Source organism: Lonchura striata, chromosome Z, assembly GCF_050655825.1.
Source record: "Lonchura striata isolate lonStrDom1 chromosome Z, ASM5065582v1, whole genome shotgun sequence".
Lineage (NCBI taxonomy): Eukaryota > Metazoa > Chordata > Aves > Passeriformes > Estrildidae > Lonchura > Lonchura striata.
The window spans coordinates 44624956-44644977 of NC_140740.1; the positions used below are offsets into that span (position 1 = coordinate 44624956).

Consider the following 20022-nt stretch of genomic DNA (forward strand, 5'->3'; position numbering starts at 1 on the left):
GAACCTCATTATTTTGTTAAAGGTAAAGCTTTGAAATATTTTTTTTCCCAATGAACACGTTTGGTGTAATTTATACAGTTCAGAAAAAAAATAACTTCATCAAATCAGAAATTGTTGATGAAATTAAATTGGCTTATTTTTCACACCTCTAGTTTATTTATTGCACTATTCTTCATTCAACATCTGGTACTTATTATCAGTTGAAACTTTCATTGTTATGATGGTTGATTACTCATACCAATTATTGCTGTTCTTTTGGTTGTATTCTATTTGAAAGAATACGCACAGCAAGCAATGCATTATTATCTCTTATGACATTTATTATTAGTAGTAGTATATGTAGGGAATATATGCAGAATATTATTTACATGGTAGTTAGACAGTTCCACAGTCTTGATATTTGCTATCTTTGATATCAGGCTATAACAGTTTCCCCACTCTATATATTAGAAATAGAAGGAAATAATAATTAAAAATCTTGCCCAAAGTTAAGGAGAGAAAGTGAGTAGGAGCAGGTATTCACAGTCTTCAGGCTCTAATTACTTCTGGGACAATATGTTTCATTGTATTTTTGAGACCAAAAAGAACTAAAAGTGATAGATGAAAAAACTGCCAGTTGTTGATATCTGAGTTACTCCTGCAGCCATATCACCAAAATTGATTGATTTTCACATCAACAGAGTCGATTTAGAAAATATTTGTCTGAATACATCCAAAAATACAGAATATCCAGTTCTCAGAGAAGTCAACAGGTGCTTTCTAAAAAATTATTGTGGGTTGGAAGTTGGAGGAGTTTGCATTCTCTTTAACTAAACTGAAGTTGTTGATTCTGGGTGTAATGAAAGAGACTTGTCAATATTGAAGATGAGGGAAAGATTGTGTATCCTTCAATGGTTTTCAGAAGATCTTCCCATATTTTCATAATAATCTGGGATCTGCATTATCACAATAAAAGCACAATGGATTGATAGACTAATCTTGGCATTATATGCTAAATATTGCACTGAAATAAGGAGTACTTGTGCAAAAAGAAGGACATGTAACTCTCAGAGAGTAAGAAAGACAGTGCCTCCAGAATGTAATTAATTCCATACATTTTAAGCTCCTTTTTGGCCATTTGAAAGTGCTCTTTCATTCTTCTTAATCAAAGATTGGGACCAACTTAATATCTTGAGTTAGGAGAAAAGGATCTAGTTCTGGAGCAGCTATGAACAGGTCACCAGTGGTGAAAGAAAGGAGGACTTGGAGCTGGGTGAAACTAGGTTTAAGGGTGGTGAAGACATAACAGCCCAGATTTCTAACATATACACTATGTGTAGTAAACTGGGGTGCAATGCAAGAATGCAAACAATGGAGAAAATGCAAAGTGTGTAAGGATGTTAGAAAATAGAAAAATAGCCCATGCTATTTTTCCCAAAAAGGAGGAATAATGAAAAAAACCCATTAACACAGCATATTTTTTCCCATTTGTGAGCTTGGAACTCTGATGACCAGATCCAAATGTTCCTTTGCTTGAGCAAGATTTGTGGTACAGGATCCAGAGGGACAATGAAAGGGTGCCCATAATGTTCATGAAAGGGATATGTGCTATTGTGTGCATAACAACTATAACTGCTTTATTATAGTGCTGAGACTTTTTTTCTTGGTACAAAAATTCTTTTTTTCTCTGTAATAAATAAATCTGAACCAATAATACTTGTCTAGCTTTACTATTAAGCTTTCATTTTTATTAATAATAAATTATTGATTTCATATATTCACTGCATTTTCCTTTAGCACATAACAAGATTTTAAGCATAATAAAAAGCTTAAAGTTTTAACAGACAAACAAGTTCCCATTTGACTAGCTTTCATAAAGCAGCTTCAAGAAGCAGCTGGGACAAACAGTAGTGTTTGTTTTTGTCTCATTGCATTTTTATTTCTTAGTGGAATTTGCTGCTAGCAAGCAAAAAGAGTTTCTGATCATAGTCAGTTACTCTGTAAAATATATTTTATTACTTTCCAAAAAAACTCAGTTAAATGAAAGGAATTATAAAATCATTTTTACAGGAGTCTTTGTATAATAAATTGTCAAGTCTTAAATATCATCAGATTCTTTTATCTGAGTTTATCTTGTCAAGATGGATCAGAATGCTGTAATCAATCACTCAGCTTAGCCATAAAATGGCTTCATCATGCATGTGTATTCTCTTCAAAATCAAGTTGTAACATTTTCACATAATAACTTATTGGGTTGCAAGATTAGTCCAAGCCTGTGTTCAATATTATCTGACATTTTATTGGCTACTACACAAACTTTTGCCTAATATAGTCATTTTACTTAGAAATTTAATTGAAAGGTTGCCTGTAACAAAGTACTTTTTTAATGTAGGAAGAGTAATGTAAAACTGCTTGATGCATGGGAGGAAGACAGAAGACAGTAAAATGTGGGACAAAATGAAGAAGAAAAAGAAAACACTCATTCTAATGAGAAATGGAGTTTGAAGAGGAAGCTTCATAAGGATGAATTCATTCCCTAAGGGAGCTTAGTCTGCATTTGGTGCCTGGATCAGCACACCTTCCTAGATGAAAAGTATAAATCATACAGTTATGTGATGGATGATGTTTATTTAGAACGAGGCTTGTTAAAGAGGTGCTTAGCAAAGGCGTCTTCTTTCAAGGAATGAGGTCCTGATGCCAGCATTTAGAGAAGGCTTGAAGCCATGGGATTGTAGGGAGAAACTCCAGCAGAGGATAAAAAATGGGCTATTCTCAGTTTGTGACTATCTGGACTTTGTCAGAGGAATTTGCCAGATGCAAAGAGGCCTCTACTGGAGCTTTCAGGCAGGTGATGGATCTAGTTTACATGTGAAACTTGTACTGATCTATTTCATTTCACAGGAATGAGGCTTTACAAAAGGTAAAATAAAAGTCTGCTTAAAAAGATAATTGATGTCTGGGATGATGAGCATGCAAGAGGCAACAATCAAAACAGAAAGATAATATTAACAAAACACTATGTTTTCTCATTTAGGTGTTATTTTTTTTTCTCTCCTCCTATGTCTTAAAGGTCTATAACTCTGTTGAAGAAAACTTTATAAAGCCTTATTTTCAGAAAAGTTTTTCTGTCTTTTCCCAGCTATACATCTAGGACAGAAGGGAGTCACACTCACTTCACTGTTCTAAAAAATAAATAAGCCCAAACAAACAAATTAAAGAAACCAAATAAAAACTATTTTTTGAATCTACTTTATATTTGACATTGAATGAATATGCTAATAGAAGTATGCAATAGCAAAGATTTTTGAAAAACAAACTAAGAATGAATAAGCATGAAAAAAAAACTATTAAACCTGGGATTGTGGCCCCTAAAATTATGTATAAGCAGTCAAAATAAAATAGCAGTAAAACTGAAAAGCAAACAAACAAACAACAACAAAACTTCTAGAAGTGCTTTATTTATCTTCATTACTGTTTAGTAGAAATGTCCAGAATAATAATATTCCCTCAGGAGGTGATAATTTATAAAATAAAATTCATCAAATATAAATGTGTTTATGACAGCTATTGAATGTTGATAGAGCTGTGTTGAAATCCAAGACTGGGTTCCATTAAAAAAGTTGTCTCTCTCCATCTTTTCCACTGACTGGCTACGGGGATTGCCAGGATCCCACTGTGCCTCTTTATATGGAAGGTAAGATGAAAACTTGAAGCTATTGGATCTTCAGTTCATGAAAGCCTCCTCATCTTGCTAGTTACTGATGTGGCTTCCCATTTTAAATGTGTAGGGTAAGGGAAACAGAAAACTTGTGGAACCTCTGTACAGCCACCCTCCCAGGAGATTCCAGTGTTCATCACTTCAGGATGGCTCTTCTGGTGGGTTTCCTGAAGACCGTGACATTTTTTATTTTGCACAAAGAATTTGAAATGTGAGGTTCTCCTTCAGTTCATAACAAAGTCAGCTATTCTGAAATATCAAAGCCCTTTGTGAATTGGAATGACCTTTCCCTGGTTAGCTCCTGCCCTTTAGCAATGGGTGTTGCTGGTTGCTCGAAATTCACATACATGGCCACTTTTTGCAAAAAAAGACTGCAAGGGGGCAAACTTTCTCCAAAAGGTCTTTAACTTAAAAAAGTCAACCCAAGGCATGAAAAAAAGAGAACAAGTTCTGCAGGCTATTCACCTCTTGGCCTCTTTACTGAAATTGCCAACAAGCAGAGGAGCTGTGATGAAGACTATTCCTTTATCTCTGAAAATAAGGTTGAATATCTGTCACTGCTTTGGGAAATGATTTACCTGATAATGATAGGTTTTATATCAGCAGGTCCTCGAGTGCCATTCTCAAAGTCACTATATGGGGTTTGAAAATTGACTTCTTAATGGTGACAATCCTGTGAAACAGAAAGGAATTGCATTGCAGATGAATTTTCTGATGCAAGTGCATTGTCTTTTCTCTACCCGGATTGATGCCCATGCACTAATTATGTTGCCCAGAGCAAATCTTAAGGCAATTATAGTGCAATGACATTACATTGAGCCATATATCTTTAATTTCATGCAATAATTTACTCTTAAATTTTTCTTATGATGGTGAAATAGTTCTCACTTAAAAAACCCCAAAAAACCAAAAAAACCCAAATATGCTTATAGGAGAATTATGTTTAAATTTATGAGTATATTATTTTGCTTTAAAAAAAAAAAACAAACCAAAACCAAAACAAAACAAAAAAAAACCCACTTAATTTGCCTCTTGTTTTTAAGGTTCATTAGAGTTAAAGTGTCCTTGTACAGAAGCATCTCACAAAGGTCAATAGAAACTATTGGGGATTAAGGATGGAATTTTCAAAAGTATTTACTGCTGGCCTAAGTCACTGGTTTCAATGAGCTACTGTTAACTTTACTTTGAATAGCCAAATGTCAGTAGATTCTTGGAAGTCCAGTGGGAGTGATGTGTCATTCAGTTGTTATTGAGAGTACAAGACCCTCAAAGTGGGTTATGCTCCTCTTTCTTTTCTGTGATGTGTGGATATGAATTTCTTAGAAATGTATAAATGCTATCATACCAAACAAATATGCAAATAGAGGAAGAGGGAAAAGCAAAGTGAGTGAAATTGAATGGCTGGGAAAAAAGGGGTTAACAAGGACAAATATAGATAAAAGTAAACAAGTACAAATCCAATGAGATATTGCCTTGGAAAATTGCTACCTAATTTATTTCCTCATTAGCATTTTTGAAACTTAACTAGGCCCAATTTCCCAGTAAACAAGAAAAATGAATTGCAGATCCCAACTCTGTTTATGTTCAATTTCTATGCTTTGTTTTGTTCCCCCTGAATTAAAGAAAAAAAAAGATCTGTCTTGTTTGCTCTTGAATTAATATTATAATCAATGCAACTTTCCATGGTGTTTGCAGTTTGTCACTACTATGTATTAGATACAGTATGTTAACAACCAAAGAATAACCAACAGAGGTATTCCATTGTGATAGGTAAGACTGAGACACTACTCATTCCCATCTTTACTTATTTAAATGGTTCATTTTTAATGAGCAAAGCAGGGAATACTTTTAGGGGTAACACATAAGACACAAGAAAATAATCTTCTGATTCATAGACTTCAAATTCCTACAATTTTGGACAACTTTGAGGAATAGCTTCTTTTCAACAATTTTCTAAGAAATTTGGGTACTCATGGTAAAACAAAAATTGGAGAATGTTAAAAGTTAGATTTTCAGTCCATGCATTATGTTGACAGTTGTGCAGTTGCTTTTACACAGGAGAAGGAATGGCTGCATCTTTGTGCAACAGGAGAAAACAACACACTCAGCAAATCCTAACTAGAAAAGTAAGGTTGTGCTCTGTACATAGAATCCCAAAAAATCATAGAATAACCAGGGTTAGACTGGACCTTAAAAATCATCTTGTTGCAACCTTACCAGTGTTCATTCCAGCCAGATTGGAGTGATGGGGCCAGAGCCCCATCCTGCCTGGCCTTTGACACTTCCAAGGTTGGGGCACCCACAGCTTCTCTGGGCTACCTGTGCCAGTGTCTCACCACCTTCACAGGGAAGGATTGCCTCCTGTTATGAAAAGCAAACCTCCACTCTGTCAGCCTGAAGCCATTCTCCCTGAGGCTGTACACACTCCTGTAAAAAAAATTCCTGTCCATCTTTCTGGTAGGCTCTCTTGGAAGGTGGAAGGCTGCAATTAGGTTACTCTAAAGCCTTTTCTATTCCAGGCTGAAAAATCCCTGTTCTCTCAGCCTTTCCTCATAATATATCCTGTTGTTTTGTGGATTTTTTTTTATTTTTTGTTTGGTTTTGTTTTGTTTTTTCTTTTTTTCTTTAATTCAATCATATGCATTATTTCCTTTATCTGGATACTTCACTATCAGATACAATCTGAAGCTTTTACAGTGAAGACAAGCCTTCAACAGTTAGGACAACGTGTGAGTAGGTACCTGTTCTTAGACATGTGCTGGACTCTATCATGCTTGCTTAAGTTGTAGGTTTAGGTCACAGTCCTGCATAGGTGACTGCATATGTGTACATCCAAATTAGTAAAATACAGTATATTTTACAATTAAATTAGCTACATCAGCATCTAATGCACAAAATCTGTTATTCTTAGCATCAAATCTTTCGGCTGAGATTCAGCTATGCTGCAAAAGCAATTCTCAATATGGGACTGCTATTCTCTGGTAACTGTGGATGTTGTCTAGGATTGTACACGGGTGCTTTAGCACCTAGGGCATGACAGCATGACACTGTTCTAGAGAGAAGGTTGTGTGTTAAGTTGGTCTGCACTTCTGTGCATGTTTGTCTTATTTGCTTTAGTCCAATATATATATTACCTCCCCTATACAGCTAATCTGTTTCTCCTGTCATGGTATATTTTTCTCCAATCCAAATAGACTACTATTACTATAATCGCTGCAAAAATATGCTTATTGTAGAAAAAAAAATTAAAATTAAATTTTCATAATCTTTTGCTGAAGTGTTGCACATTAAACATAAAGCAATTCATTTCCAAAACAATGAATTTTACTAAATGTAAATGGAATTCTCTTCAAAATATTTCAAAACAAATATATTTGTGGGGTTTTTTTGGTTGTGGTTTGTTTTTTTTTTTGGGGGGGGGGAGGAGGAGGGGCATGTTGAGTTTTGTTTTTTTCCTGTTTTTTTTTTGGCATAATACAAACATTTATTTTCCCAAATATAGCAAGCCTGTTTACTTATCCCCTATACGATTCATTTGCACTGGCATTAGCCTGTGTAGATACTTTCATTCAAACATGTAGAAGCATTGGAAAATATCAGGTAATGACTTATAATTGCTACTTCTGATGGACTATGGATTTTGTATGATTAATTTTGTTCCTCCTTACCAACGTCACATCTTTATTTGGACACTTTTGTTGCACATTTTTTTCAGGCTGCAAGTTCTATAGAATAGAAATTGTATAATTTGATTTATTTTTACAACATCTAACGTAATGTGATACTAAATATGTCTGTATATAATCAGTGCTGTATCAGTGTTAATAATAAATAATAAAAACCCTGTATTTATTGCTCAGGTAAAGAAAAATGGAAATAAGTAAGTAGGCACCTGCCCTAGGCTCCTATACAAATGAAGGGCAGAAACAACCTTCCAAACCAAAGAAGATTAAGATTCACTTTCAAGGCATGACAAAACGATGTGTTTCTCTAAAAGCACAATTAAAAGATCTACATTATCTGCCATAAGCATCCAAGAATGATCCTCACTACAGACCACTCCATCAGACTTAAAATGTAGGCAGCTAATAGTGAGGAATACCCACCTCCCAAAACAAGTTCCTCCCAGTTCTCTCTCCTTGCTGACTCCAGAGGGAACAAAGACAGCTCAGAAATTCCAAGAAATTCATGGCTCAGCTCACTAGCATGCACTGACATCTGATGATCTAGGGTATCCAGGCTGGGCTGGAGGACAGCACACAGGACCTTCCAGGTGCCTCTTGTGTTGCAATATGAACCTCATGCTTAGGATCCTTTTCCAGGGAGGTCTGATGAATTCTGGTGAATAATCTATCTCTGCCTGAAGTAGGCATGGTGTTTAATCAGCGGAATCCCTCTGAGGAGACACACAATTTTAGCAACTGGAGCTCACAAAACCAGCTCTTATGTAGACACTTACCCTGCAGTTAACTAAAATTAGGTGAAATGAATCCCAAATTCATAATTTTTAAATAGCTATAGTTATATTAAATGCAAATGAGCCATGGAGCAGGGATCTGCAGTAATTTCTGATCAAAGATTTCAGAGTTAGGCTGGAGGATGATGGCTGCTGAAGTTCAGGAACAAGCTATAAGAGGAAACTGGGGACCTCACAGAGGACTTAACATGGTGCTAGACAGACACTTCCAATAGACTTGCCTCAAATCTATCTGAAAGAAGGTATTTGGGGAGTATAAACCTTTAATGCTAGCACCAGGATTATGTGAAGAGGACTGGTTGATATTTTGCATATTTTGTCTTTTTAGAGAACTGTGTATCATATCAGATTTCCACCCTTGAAAATGGTTTACTAATTGTAGAAAGGAACTCTTTGTACTTAAAAATCATATATGTTCTTTGCACCAAAGAGCATAAGGCAGAAATCTAGATCAAGAAATACTTAAAGAGATTATTTTTAAAGAAGACTGAGAAAGACTGTCAGGCTGACAGGCTCTTGAATGTGTTCCATCCATATGGAATAGAGTATTGAGCAGCAAAAAATATAATATGCATACGCAAGAAAAAAAAACATACATAACTAAATGACATAATGAGGAGCATTAAGAAGAGCCGTGGTGCCATTCTGAATGCTAGACTGATGCAGTCAAATGAAGTGGGGAGGAAGACAGCCTTTGTGTGTGCATTAGAGAAGAAAGATTCTGCTTTAGGCCAGTTGCCTGTCAGCAAAAATATTTTTTCAGTTAATGCTGGAGTGGATTTATTTTTTTGCCTGTAAGCAAAATTAAGATAAAAATGTTGAGTGTACATTTGCAGGTATGTGCTTCAGCAAATTGAAAGAAAAAAAGAATTAAAAGCCCCGAACAAAGAAACAAAAATTAAAGAACAAAATCATAAGCATTACTAGAAACACACACAAAAAAATTTGAGGTAATTTTCATTCCAAAAAAAATTGTGGGTTTTTGTTTATTTTTTCAAATAAAACTTCCTTGGAGTTCCTAAGCACAAGAAATGGTGACTACCTGTAAATGACCCAGTTTTGTGATTTCAGCAGAAAAAATGGCAACTCTTGATTTACTCCTATGTTACTCACTCTGACTGTCAATACCTTGAAAAGCAGCACTCCCTTTCAAAGGAAGCCATAAAAGCTACAGGTATAGTCATCATTCTCATACAAACCACTGTGACACTTTCTGACTTTAGCGCAATTCTGATGACCATTAGTGGAAGATTTGTTTGAACTTAATCTGAGCTATTTCTGTGTGGTAGTCCAAAGCTGTGACTTTGCAAGTAAGGTTAAACAGCTTTGTGCTAAAAAGGATCACCACAGGTTCTGACACCTAGTCCAAATATGGAGAAGTAAATATTTGATTGTCTGGCCTATTGGAGACATCTATTGCTGCTGTTCAGCATCACCAAAGTAGTTGCCTGTAACTGCAAAACCAACTAGAGGATCCCTTTCTCATTACAGAGAAAATACACATCTATAGATGAATTTCTACAAATATTTCAAAGATACTAAGAGCAGGAAACATGCAGTAACTACTACACTTGGCCCCATGTACTGCTGTGACTGCTGCTATGCAAATTTTAAAAAGGCAAGTGAGAAATGAAGTCATAAGAACAGATGTATAAAAGAAAAAAAAAGACATTTCACAAACCTTAATTGCAGTTAAAAATATTTCTATCATTCCTGAGTGAAGAATTTCTGCATCACTAAGATATAATTTTAGTCATCTTATACCTACACTAACAGAACAGCAGTTCCTGACTATCTAAAGGTAGCAGAAGCCATGTTTTTCTAATCCTAGGGTTGTTTTTTTCCCCCAACAAATTCAGTTGAAATAATAACAAAGCAGCCTCATTCCACCTTTACAACCCAGCAGCAAATATAAATCCATCAGGGTGACAATAGGATTAAACTGTGGGCACTGCTTGCTTGTTAGTCTTCTCCCTTAAATAACTTCCATGTGAGATGGGAAATTAATGTTGCAATAAGTTGGTTCCTGTTGTGGGCTCAACAATAGAGCCAGCAATCCTCTTACCGTGGAGTATTACTTTTGCCTGTATGTCGGCTGGCTAAACTGTTCAGTCACCTTTTGTCTCCATAGGAGTACAATGTGCTTATTGATTTGCCAAGTCCCAAATCCTATATTTAATACAATGCCTTGGTGTAATTTGAAAAATAAAAGTATGACTCTCTCTGAATACCATTAAGAAAATTGAAGGGGAAGGGAGAGAAACAGGGGTGCAAGCTCACATATAGATATTTTTTCATTCACACCCCAGAAAAAGACTCAAGCTGTGTCTTCAGGTGGAAGGAAGCATGCACAAAAGAAAATTTATTAATTGGACCACCTCATGATTAGGTCTTAAGTTGGCTCATCTTCTTCTGCTGCTTTTTCCTGGCTTTAATGCCATTTATTTGCTGTACAGCAAACTCAGTTCTAAAGGCCAGTGGAGAAAGAGGACAGAGCCAAGCATGTTCCTTTTCCTAGCTAAACAGATATTCCTACACCTAAACCCAGCTATATTGGGTTTTATTTGTTTCTAGCTGTTGAATCCAAGCCTGAGCAAATCCTGAGTAGTCTGGAGTTTCTGTCTGCACTCTTCCTTTAGAGGCCTTAAGCTGGTCACAGCATTCCAGAGCCAAAGCCACTGCTATTCAAAGCTGTTCAAAACAATGTTGTCAGAGTGTCTGCCTGGTGAGGAAAATTATATCTTTCAAAATGCCTAAAAAATTATTGTTTTCAATCAAATTTCATGCAAGGAGGAAAACAAATGAAACACAGTGATGGTGGCAACCTGTACTGTGGGAAAAGATTCCACATGGGATATTTCTTTTTAAAATCTCAAAATAGCTTAAAAAAAATCATTGGTTTAATGCATTTAAAAAATCATATATAGTTTTACTGTGAATTAAATGGTCTGAATTTAGTACAGCAAAGTATTTGGAGTGACTTTCAACTCCCTCAATTTTTTTCCTCTACAGTTTAATTTTGATACAAGACATTTATTTATTTGTTCTCAAGGATTTTTTTTTTTTGTATTTTATGAATGAACAAATAAAAATCATGCATTTAGATTTTCCCATCATACGGGGAAATCTGTGTGTCCTGTCTCCCCAGGTCTACCACCATCTCACCACTTTTCTGTAGGTAATTAATTTGTGCCCTCAGTTTGCTTCCCATGGGGCAAAAGTAATGCTCAAAACTGTCCCAGAACACAAAAAAAATGGAGGAGAGAGGGCATTTTCAGCTGCAAAATTGTGGGCATTTTTTGTGTTCCAATGCACTCCTTGAACACCCAGTGCCCAGGACTGGGCACTGTGGATCTGCTATTGTTCACACAGGTGACAAAAATTCTCCTGAATTTACATTCAGGATGCAGAAGGAGACAGATGAGAAAAGAGAAGGGCAGTTGGCAAGGCAGGAGCAAGGGTGTAGGAGAAAAGAGTCTCACTCCAGCTGAAAAATTGTGAGCTTTTGTTTCTGATTGCATGACTAGTAGAGTCACACATCCTACAGACTCCTCTGAGGCCATCCCTTCAAGTCAGTCCTCAGGAGGGACAGGAGGGAATGTTGGGCTGCCTCTGCCCCATGTTAGAGGTAAATAGAAGAGTATCATAATAAATTTGGTTTAATGAAAGAAACAGATGCAAGTAATTTATTATACTGAGGGGATAAGGAATGCAAGCAGCACTGTCATAGTCTGAACATGATTCAGCCCCACACAGCTACTCATTCACTACCTGGCCATGGTGGGATTGGGACAGAATCAAAAGTGAAGAAACACATGGGTTTTTCATTAAGACAATTAACAGATAAATGAAAAACCACACTCACAAGCAAAGCAAAACAAGGAATGCATCCAGCACTTCCCATCAGCGGGCAGGTTCTTTCCCAGGAAAGCAGGGGATCCATCACACACAACAATGACTTGGGAAGACAAATGCTATCACTCCAAACTCTCTGCACACACTTTCTTTTGTATGCTGAGTGATGCCTACAATGATATCCCTGTGATCACCTGGGGTCAGCTGTCTTGCCTCTGTCCCATCCCAACTCCCTGTGCACCCACCCACTGCTGAGGTGAGGTGAGAAGAAAAGCGCTTGATCCTGTGCAAGCCCTGCTCAGTGATAATGACAACAGCTCTGTATTATCAACACTGTTTCAGCAAAAATTCAAAACACAGCCCTGTGGTAGATACTGTGAAGCAAATTAACTCTACCCCAGACAAAACCAGCGCATGCATGATTCTCCACCCAAAGCACAAGAGACAATTTCCAATGAGAATAAACAGAGGGCCTCTGGAACAGAGGTGCATTCTCAAAGTGACTTTATAAAAGCTTTCTACTCACTCCAGACTTCTCCCCCACTCAGCAACCTCCTTGAGATCTCATGTATCATTGTTTTGTGCACACCACTTTCCATGAGATGAGTTTAATAGCATTATAAAAGTCACATTGTGCACAAATTGGGAACTTCAGCGCCTCGGTAACTGCTCTGATGCGTACACACTTGCAAAGTTTTCAAAGCAGAAATGTTGAAGGCACTTCAAGGCACAAAAACATCCTTGGGTAAATTACTTCCTATTAGTATGTCACATATATCTTATATATGACTCTGGTTTCATGAAGTGACAGCCGCGCTTGACAATAAAACTTTGCATTCTTTTTTATTTATATTTTTCGTGATTTTTTTATTTCTTCCAAGTATATAATGTCTGATGCTAAACCACTTATCTTCCTGCTACCAGTGAGACCAGCACTGCCTATTTGGCTTACCAGTAAGCTAGAGCATTTCCACCCCACACCTCTGCCTGAAATATCAAGCAATTCTAATCACTGCTGGTTAAGTTAGACAAGAGAAGGAAGCATGGATAGTTTTAAAAGGTGGGTAGGTTGTAAGTCTTGTGACCCATTTAACAATAAAAGATGGAAAACATGAAAGAAAAGCTGAGTATCTAAAAAAGAGATGTTTCCTTGTCTGAATAAATTTCACCTTAGATCACAGAATATCACCCTTTTTTAATGTCTTGAAGGCATATAGCAAGAAAAAACAGTACCAGGCCTTCCCTCTCACCTATAAAAAAGGAAGAATGAGGCATAGCTTCTACCCATATGAATCCTCCAAATAGTCTGCAATACTCCCCCTTTCCAGAGAGTGATTCCAGAGTGAGTAATTTGGTTCTCAATTTTTTAATGAAGAATCTGATCTCCTTTTTTTGTTGTTGTTGTTGTGTTTTATGCTTCTGCATAATGGGACATTGAAATTGAAAAATCAGTTTAAGTTCAGGTTTACAATCTACTTCACTTCCTCATTTCCAATTATAATTTTGGAATATTTTGTTGTTTGCATTTAAGGCATCATATGGAGATATTTAACACTTCATATATAGTAGGTTAAATGACAATTTTAATTGACTGTTAGGAAAGTTTAGAAATACATAAAAACTAGGAAAATATAACACTTTTTTTTTCCTATTTTTCTGCCCATACACCATTTATGCATCACTTTGAAACACAGAAATCACATCTCCTTAACAAATTCTGATAATTTAAATAGCCCTTGTCTATTTATTATAAATGTCTATTTATTATTTATGTCTCGGAGTATATTTCTGAGATTTTATGGTTGAGAGAAAGGTGGAGTAGATATAGCTAAATTACAGAAAATAGAAACATACCAAACCTACATATTAATCCCCAGCTAAATATACAGTAGCCATTTAACTGAGCTACAAACTCTGTGTTTACAACTATGGGAAATATTTCCTAAATAGTTATTTTTCCAGTTAAATTCCTAAACATCATCACATCTGGCCAGAGGAAAGTATGGGAGGCAAAGGTCAGTAATTAATAGCAAGTTATCTGAAAGTTTCATTAAAAAACCTTACCTTTCAATCCTTCCAAAAAAATAATTAAATTTGAGTCTAGGATTATACGTTACAATTACGTTCACTTGCAAATTTACTTTTTCTGTAAAACCCCGTATTTTGGTCTGCATTAAAAAACTTATACTAGTTAATTCATAATTAATTAATTAATTAATATTATTCCTTAAAAAAAATAAAAACCAAACAAATAGCAGTCATCACCACATCAGGATCATCACAAAAGGTAACTGCAGGGAGATTTATTTTAGAAACACATTTTCCATATTTATGCTGGCTGAAAAATATATTATTTAAATAATTACATTTTTAATATCTAAAAATATGAAAAAGATTAAAGGTCATTACTACTCCTTCAAATAAAGAGTTAATTTCAGAAATAATGTGTTATATTGGTTTTAACTTTTTTTTTTTCCAATTTTAGGAAGCAGACAGCTATTCAATCCCAGATCTTGACCTCTTGGAGTTTTATTTTTTAAACTTTATATGACATCATAAATCATATATAAAGCAAATATCTGAAACATAAATCTCCCATTAGACACACTAGACAATGTAATTTCCTTCGTTTAAGCTTCAAAGATTTAATCATGCTCTTTACCTGAATTTTACTTCTGATTTAGGTAGTGGCTGTCTAAATAAATCTCCCATAAATTGTAGGGAAATCTTAGCTTGAAGGAGGTAGAAAAATAGGGAAGAAGAAGAGGAAGAGTGAAAGAAAAAAAGGAGGGTGGGAGGGAAAAAGGGAGGGAGGGAGTGAGGCAGGAAGGCAGGAAGGAAGGCAGAAAGGAAGGAAGGAAGGGAGGAAAGGAGGGAGGGAAGAAGGGAGGAAGGGAGGAAGGGAGGGAGGGAGGGAGGATCTCAGGCAAGGCTAAATCCAGGGAGATTTCAGTGTATAATATGTATAAGGGAAAACCTCATCAGAGAAAACTTTATTCCCAAAGGGAGTTGCATTGAAAAGGAATAATTGACTGCAGAACAGAAAGAACCAATTCATATTCTTTGAAGTCAAATCAAATTCCTCATCCTGAAAACTTCCTTTCACAGATTAAGGGCCAAGTTTTCTTCTGCATTCTGTGAAGCACAATAAATTACCATGATACGAGTGAGACAGAAACTTGTCTACAGGCATTTGATTCTTCGATCAAGGAAGCAGAATATTTTTATATGCATTGATTATTCTGCTCACCATTTCGCTGTACAAAATCTCTATATGATAATTCCTAATATCTATTTTTCAGCATATTTATTCTTGCATTCTTAAAAAAGCTTTTTTGCTCATCCCAATAACACCTCAACAAATGTGGCAACCAGGGTTAGTGAGGTCCAGGCCTTTTTTATTCATTCTTCTGATAAGAAAATTGTTATTTTTTCAATTACTCTTTCATATCAATTTCAATTACTCTTTCAATTTGAGTTGTCTAAGACCAGAAGGAATGCAGAAGTGCACTTGACACCCAGAGCAGAAAACATTATAATTTATACAGTGGTTCTTTCTTATTTCAGGAAAACTGTGGACAGTTCCTTCTTTCACAAGAAGTCTGCACTAATAGGCTCAGGGTGTTTATCAGTCCCAGGTTTGTCTTTCCATAATTTATAAAGTGAAGCTCAAGACTCTGAGCTTGATGTATGAAAGCAGAGTAAAGAAGAGAGGACATAAATGTTTTCCTTCTGGGAGCAAAGGTATAGGTAGGATGGTGGTGATAAACTTTCATTGGGAGCATAGATGGGTGTATATATAGATGGGAACTATCAAAAAGCAGTTGGTTCTGTATTCTTGAAACAAGGCAAAATCTTACCTACTTTTAACCTTGCACAATTTCCTGTGCTGACATCAAGTGAGCCTTCAATGTTACGGAACCTCTGAGTGGAGAGTTCTCCATACAAGCACCTCAGAATCTGAGCCAACACTTCACAAGGAAAGAAAGGGGAGATAGCTGTCTTGAGTAAAGCCAGAACAACATTACCAAGCTCTGGTCTTTGGGAAATTTGGTCCTTTTCCTACTGTTTGTGCGTCCTTTGATGACACAGGTTCACCTTTGCAAAAGACATTTTGCAGCAGACAGTTCAGATTGCTGTCCTTTAAATCCAGACATTACAACCAGCTGGAAGTCTGCAATGACCTCTTCCATGGCAGAGCAGAATAAATCAGTGACAGAGTGCTAGAATCATTGTAAGAACAAAAGATGTCCCTCCCTCCTGGAGTCTGTATTTTAACCTCTTTAGATTAGATTCTTGTTATCTCACATGGTCCTCTGAAAGTTAGACATCTAATTCTAAGCTAGCCATTTATGATTCCTTAAGAGTCAACAGAAAGAAACACAAACGTCCAAAAGGGCAGTTCACCTTGTCTTAAAATAGCGTTTGTGAATGAGTCAGCAGTACTGCCCTCTGCATTACCCATATCTGTCCTTCGTCTATAATGGATGGTGAGGGCAGTCCATACCTGTAAACTTCAGACACTGAATTTATATATGAGGACTTCCACTTTCTTTATGGTATTCTAGATCTCATTCCTGCAGAGTCAAACACATAAAACAATCCACATATTCAAGACTTGCCTCTTGAATAGGTAACATAATCACAGTATGAACTGAGGACTGATTTGAATGGAGAAAAGACTTATGTTGGTCACCTTAGTTATTGTGGAAAAAATGTACCATAAACATAACGCTATAATATCAATCTCACATTTATGTCCACACACACACATACACACACACAAAAAAAGAAAAGGAAACAAGGTAAATTTGGTCTCAATTTATGTAGATGGATAATAAGACTTTCAATTATTGTTGCATTATTTGTTAGTAGGTGGATGAAAGATTAGGTGACAATATGCAAAATATATTTTCTGCATATTATAATATTTAGTAATGTCATTTGATTTTTTATATGTTTCATTAAATTGTTTTGTGGCTTTATTATCTACCCAGATGCACAGCTCAGAAATACAATTATTCAGATTTAGAAGCAATAAAATTTGGCATGCATTTACTTGTATTCAGAATTCCTGCACGGTAAGAGAAATTACTGCATTCTCCCCACATAGCTTGGTTCTCATGCCTTCACTGAACCATTCATTAGAAGGAGCACATTATAGAAAATACACCATTTATGTTAAGAAACACTATGATAACAGATATATTTTTACAAAGCAAATATTTCAATATATCATAGCCTTTTGATCATGACTATAATAGAAGCAAACCTATACACATTTTCTCTAATGCATATCTCTGTTATATGATTATTGGTGGGGGGGGAAGGGAAATGATTGTGTTATAGATCATATGTTGTAAGAAAAGGGACCTGCAGACAGAGGTTGAAAGTCCTTTGAAAACATTATTGAATACAATACAAATTGTTCCATTTTATAGTAAATGTTTTGAGGTTTCATTAAAAGGCATGTCTCCTAGCTGAAGCTAGGAGAGAGCTGGGGAGCTTTCCTACAGACAAGTCATTCCAGCTTTGTTTTGCCTTTGCTATGTTTCATAAATCAAGCACTCAAATATACGACACTATGTCCTGAAGTCATCCCCTGTCCCCTGTAGTTGTGACTGAGTCTGTTCCTGATGGATAGCAGGGTAGGGAGTAAGTCAGCGGTCATGTCCTAGCAGGGGAGCTCTCAGAAGTTGTGTCTGCTGTGCTCTGTGAGGCTGCACACAGCACCTTGGGGCCCTGCTTGGACCTCAAGTGATGTTCCTGGGTAAAAGCATCCCAGATGCTTTAGTGTGTGTTTTTTGTAAAAGCATCCCAGATGCACACAGTCTGTAGTACAGACCTGCTGGGCTGAAATGGGCTGTAACTGCTTTTCCATATAAAAGTAAATACAGTAAGGGGAAGGTGATACTGCTCAGTGTTCCTTCCAACAGGAGTATTGAGCAGCAAAAAATATATCTGTAATTCCACCACTGAATAAGTGTTTTCCTTCACCAGTTTGTTGCTTCTCAGAACACCTCCAAAAAAGAGAATCCCCTGGCAGAAGAGCACTAATGAACATCCATTTGCTGCCCATGAGTAAATGGGAGGATGTTCAACCTTCTGACAGGCCCTGGATCAGGCCTCACTGCCTGGTCTTTGCTCACTCTCAGTGTCAGCCCCTTGCTCCACTCTGAGGCAATAATTTGCATTTTAGGGAGTCCCCCAAGTCACTGCCATGTGCTTCACTGGGGAGCTGCAGGTCTTCAGTCCTTCCTTTATGCCATCAGGACTGTAGCATAATTGTGTTCCTGCTGATGGATACCTTGAAGTTTCATGTCTCTCATGGACTCAAGCTGTCTCCCATTCCTGCCCACTCATCAGGCAAACTTTATCTTGTAAGGCTGTGTCAGAGAGGAGACAATGATAATCTGAGCAGCTGTGATTTAAGATTTGGATAATAAGACACAACATGGCAATCCCTAACTGATGTGGGAGATCTATGGAGTATCAGAAACTGACTGTGCCTTTTTTTCCATTATTTCTTTCTAAAAGCATAAAGGTCTCCAATCAGCATTATTGGTCTGAATGCCTCTGCTTTGGAAAAGCCACAGATCTTGTCTTCTTTTTCTACTGCAATTATTAAAATGTAGAACAGCATTTTATTTTTAAAATTAATAACTTCTGCTTCAACATTTCAGATTAGGGTATAAGATCTTTATTTCATGAATGAAATCGGTATATTATTTTTTTGCTTAAATATACACATACATTACAGATAGCTTTAGTTCCCATTTCTGAGAGGTATAGAATTTTTCTTCTTTTATCCTAACAGATAGAATTCCAGGCAATTATGTTGTTTATATTTTAGAGACCAAACTATTTTTATGTGAATTTTGAATAACTCTATTGATTTCAAGAGAGTTACAGTGGATTTACATTACTATAAATGCTAGTACACATTGGTCCTTAAATGACTATGGGGAGTTTGGATTACCCAATGGATTTGGCAAACCACACTCAATAATTTTGCTAAAAATGTCTTTATTCCTGGGGCCATTTAATATTTATGCACTTGTTTCAAACTTGTTTCTAAAGAGTACAATGATTTATTATGAAGCAACACTTGCACAATGAGCTATAATAAAACAGCTATTTAGGTTTTCTTATGTTTACCACAAAATCAGTTTAAGTCATCTCAGAATTTTCCTTGGTTAAAATAAAGTACATCCAATATAATGAAGAAATCTTACTTGATATAACTCATAAGCTTGTAGAACAGACAGCAAATGCCCTGGTTTGACAGATGCCAGTAGATATTCATTGCCCACAACATTTTCCCCTCTTTGGGCTCCCCTGTTCCTCTTTTCCTTCCAAATACATTACCTTTTGAAATTGGGTATAAGTCTTACCAGTAGTGAAGAAGCAGCAATCTCTTTCTGTGATTCTGGACAAATGGCTCAGTTATATTTTACTTGAGGGGAAGTGTTCTGGGAGTTTCTAAATTGTAAAACATTTATGTATGGTTTTCAATTTGTACATTATAATATTCCATTATTATTTTGAAAAAGTATCTGAATAGCTTTCAGCTTCTTCAAACCATGAATCACCTCTTTCAACATCTCTGAAGTTTCCTTGGACAGGTACATTGTCTCAAGGGAGGAGAAGACTTGCTCTTCAAGCATGATTTAACCCCACACTGAGGTCATTGAACATTCTCTCACCTACACTGGATAACTGAGTGAGGGCTAAATGAGACCCTTGACAGGGTCAGGGTCAATTAACAGAAAGGTCTATAAATTATATTTATTTTAATTTATTTTAATTTATATTAATTTAATTTACCTTATTTAATTTACCTTATTCAAAATCTAAATTCTACAGACTCAGAAAATTTCATATTGATGACTGACATTCAAGCCAAAGGCAAAATCTGAGATCCCAGATTTTGGATCTCTTCCCCTTCTTCCAAATGGTGATTTTTAGTAACCAGAGATGACTTTGATTTAAC

At 36.2% G+C, this 20022-nt stretch overlaps 1 long non-coding RNA gene across 1 annotated transcript; it reads right to left on the bottom strand.

Moving 5' to 3' along the window:
- Positions 1–3421: 3421 nt before the first annotated feature.
- Positions 3422–15973, bottom strand: LOC146763798 (uncharacterized). Its single transcript, XR_014951046.1, has 2 exons — positions 7804–15973; positions 3422–4370 (listed from the first exon to the last, which is right to left on the bottom strand). It is a non-coding gene; the product is annotated as an uncharacterized LOC146763798 (long non-coding RNA).
- Between the last annotated feature and the right edge of the window lie 4049 nt (positions 15974–20022).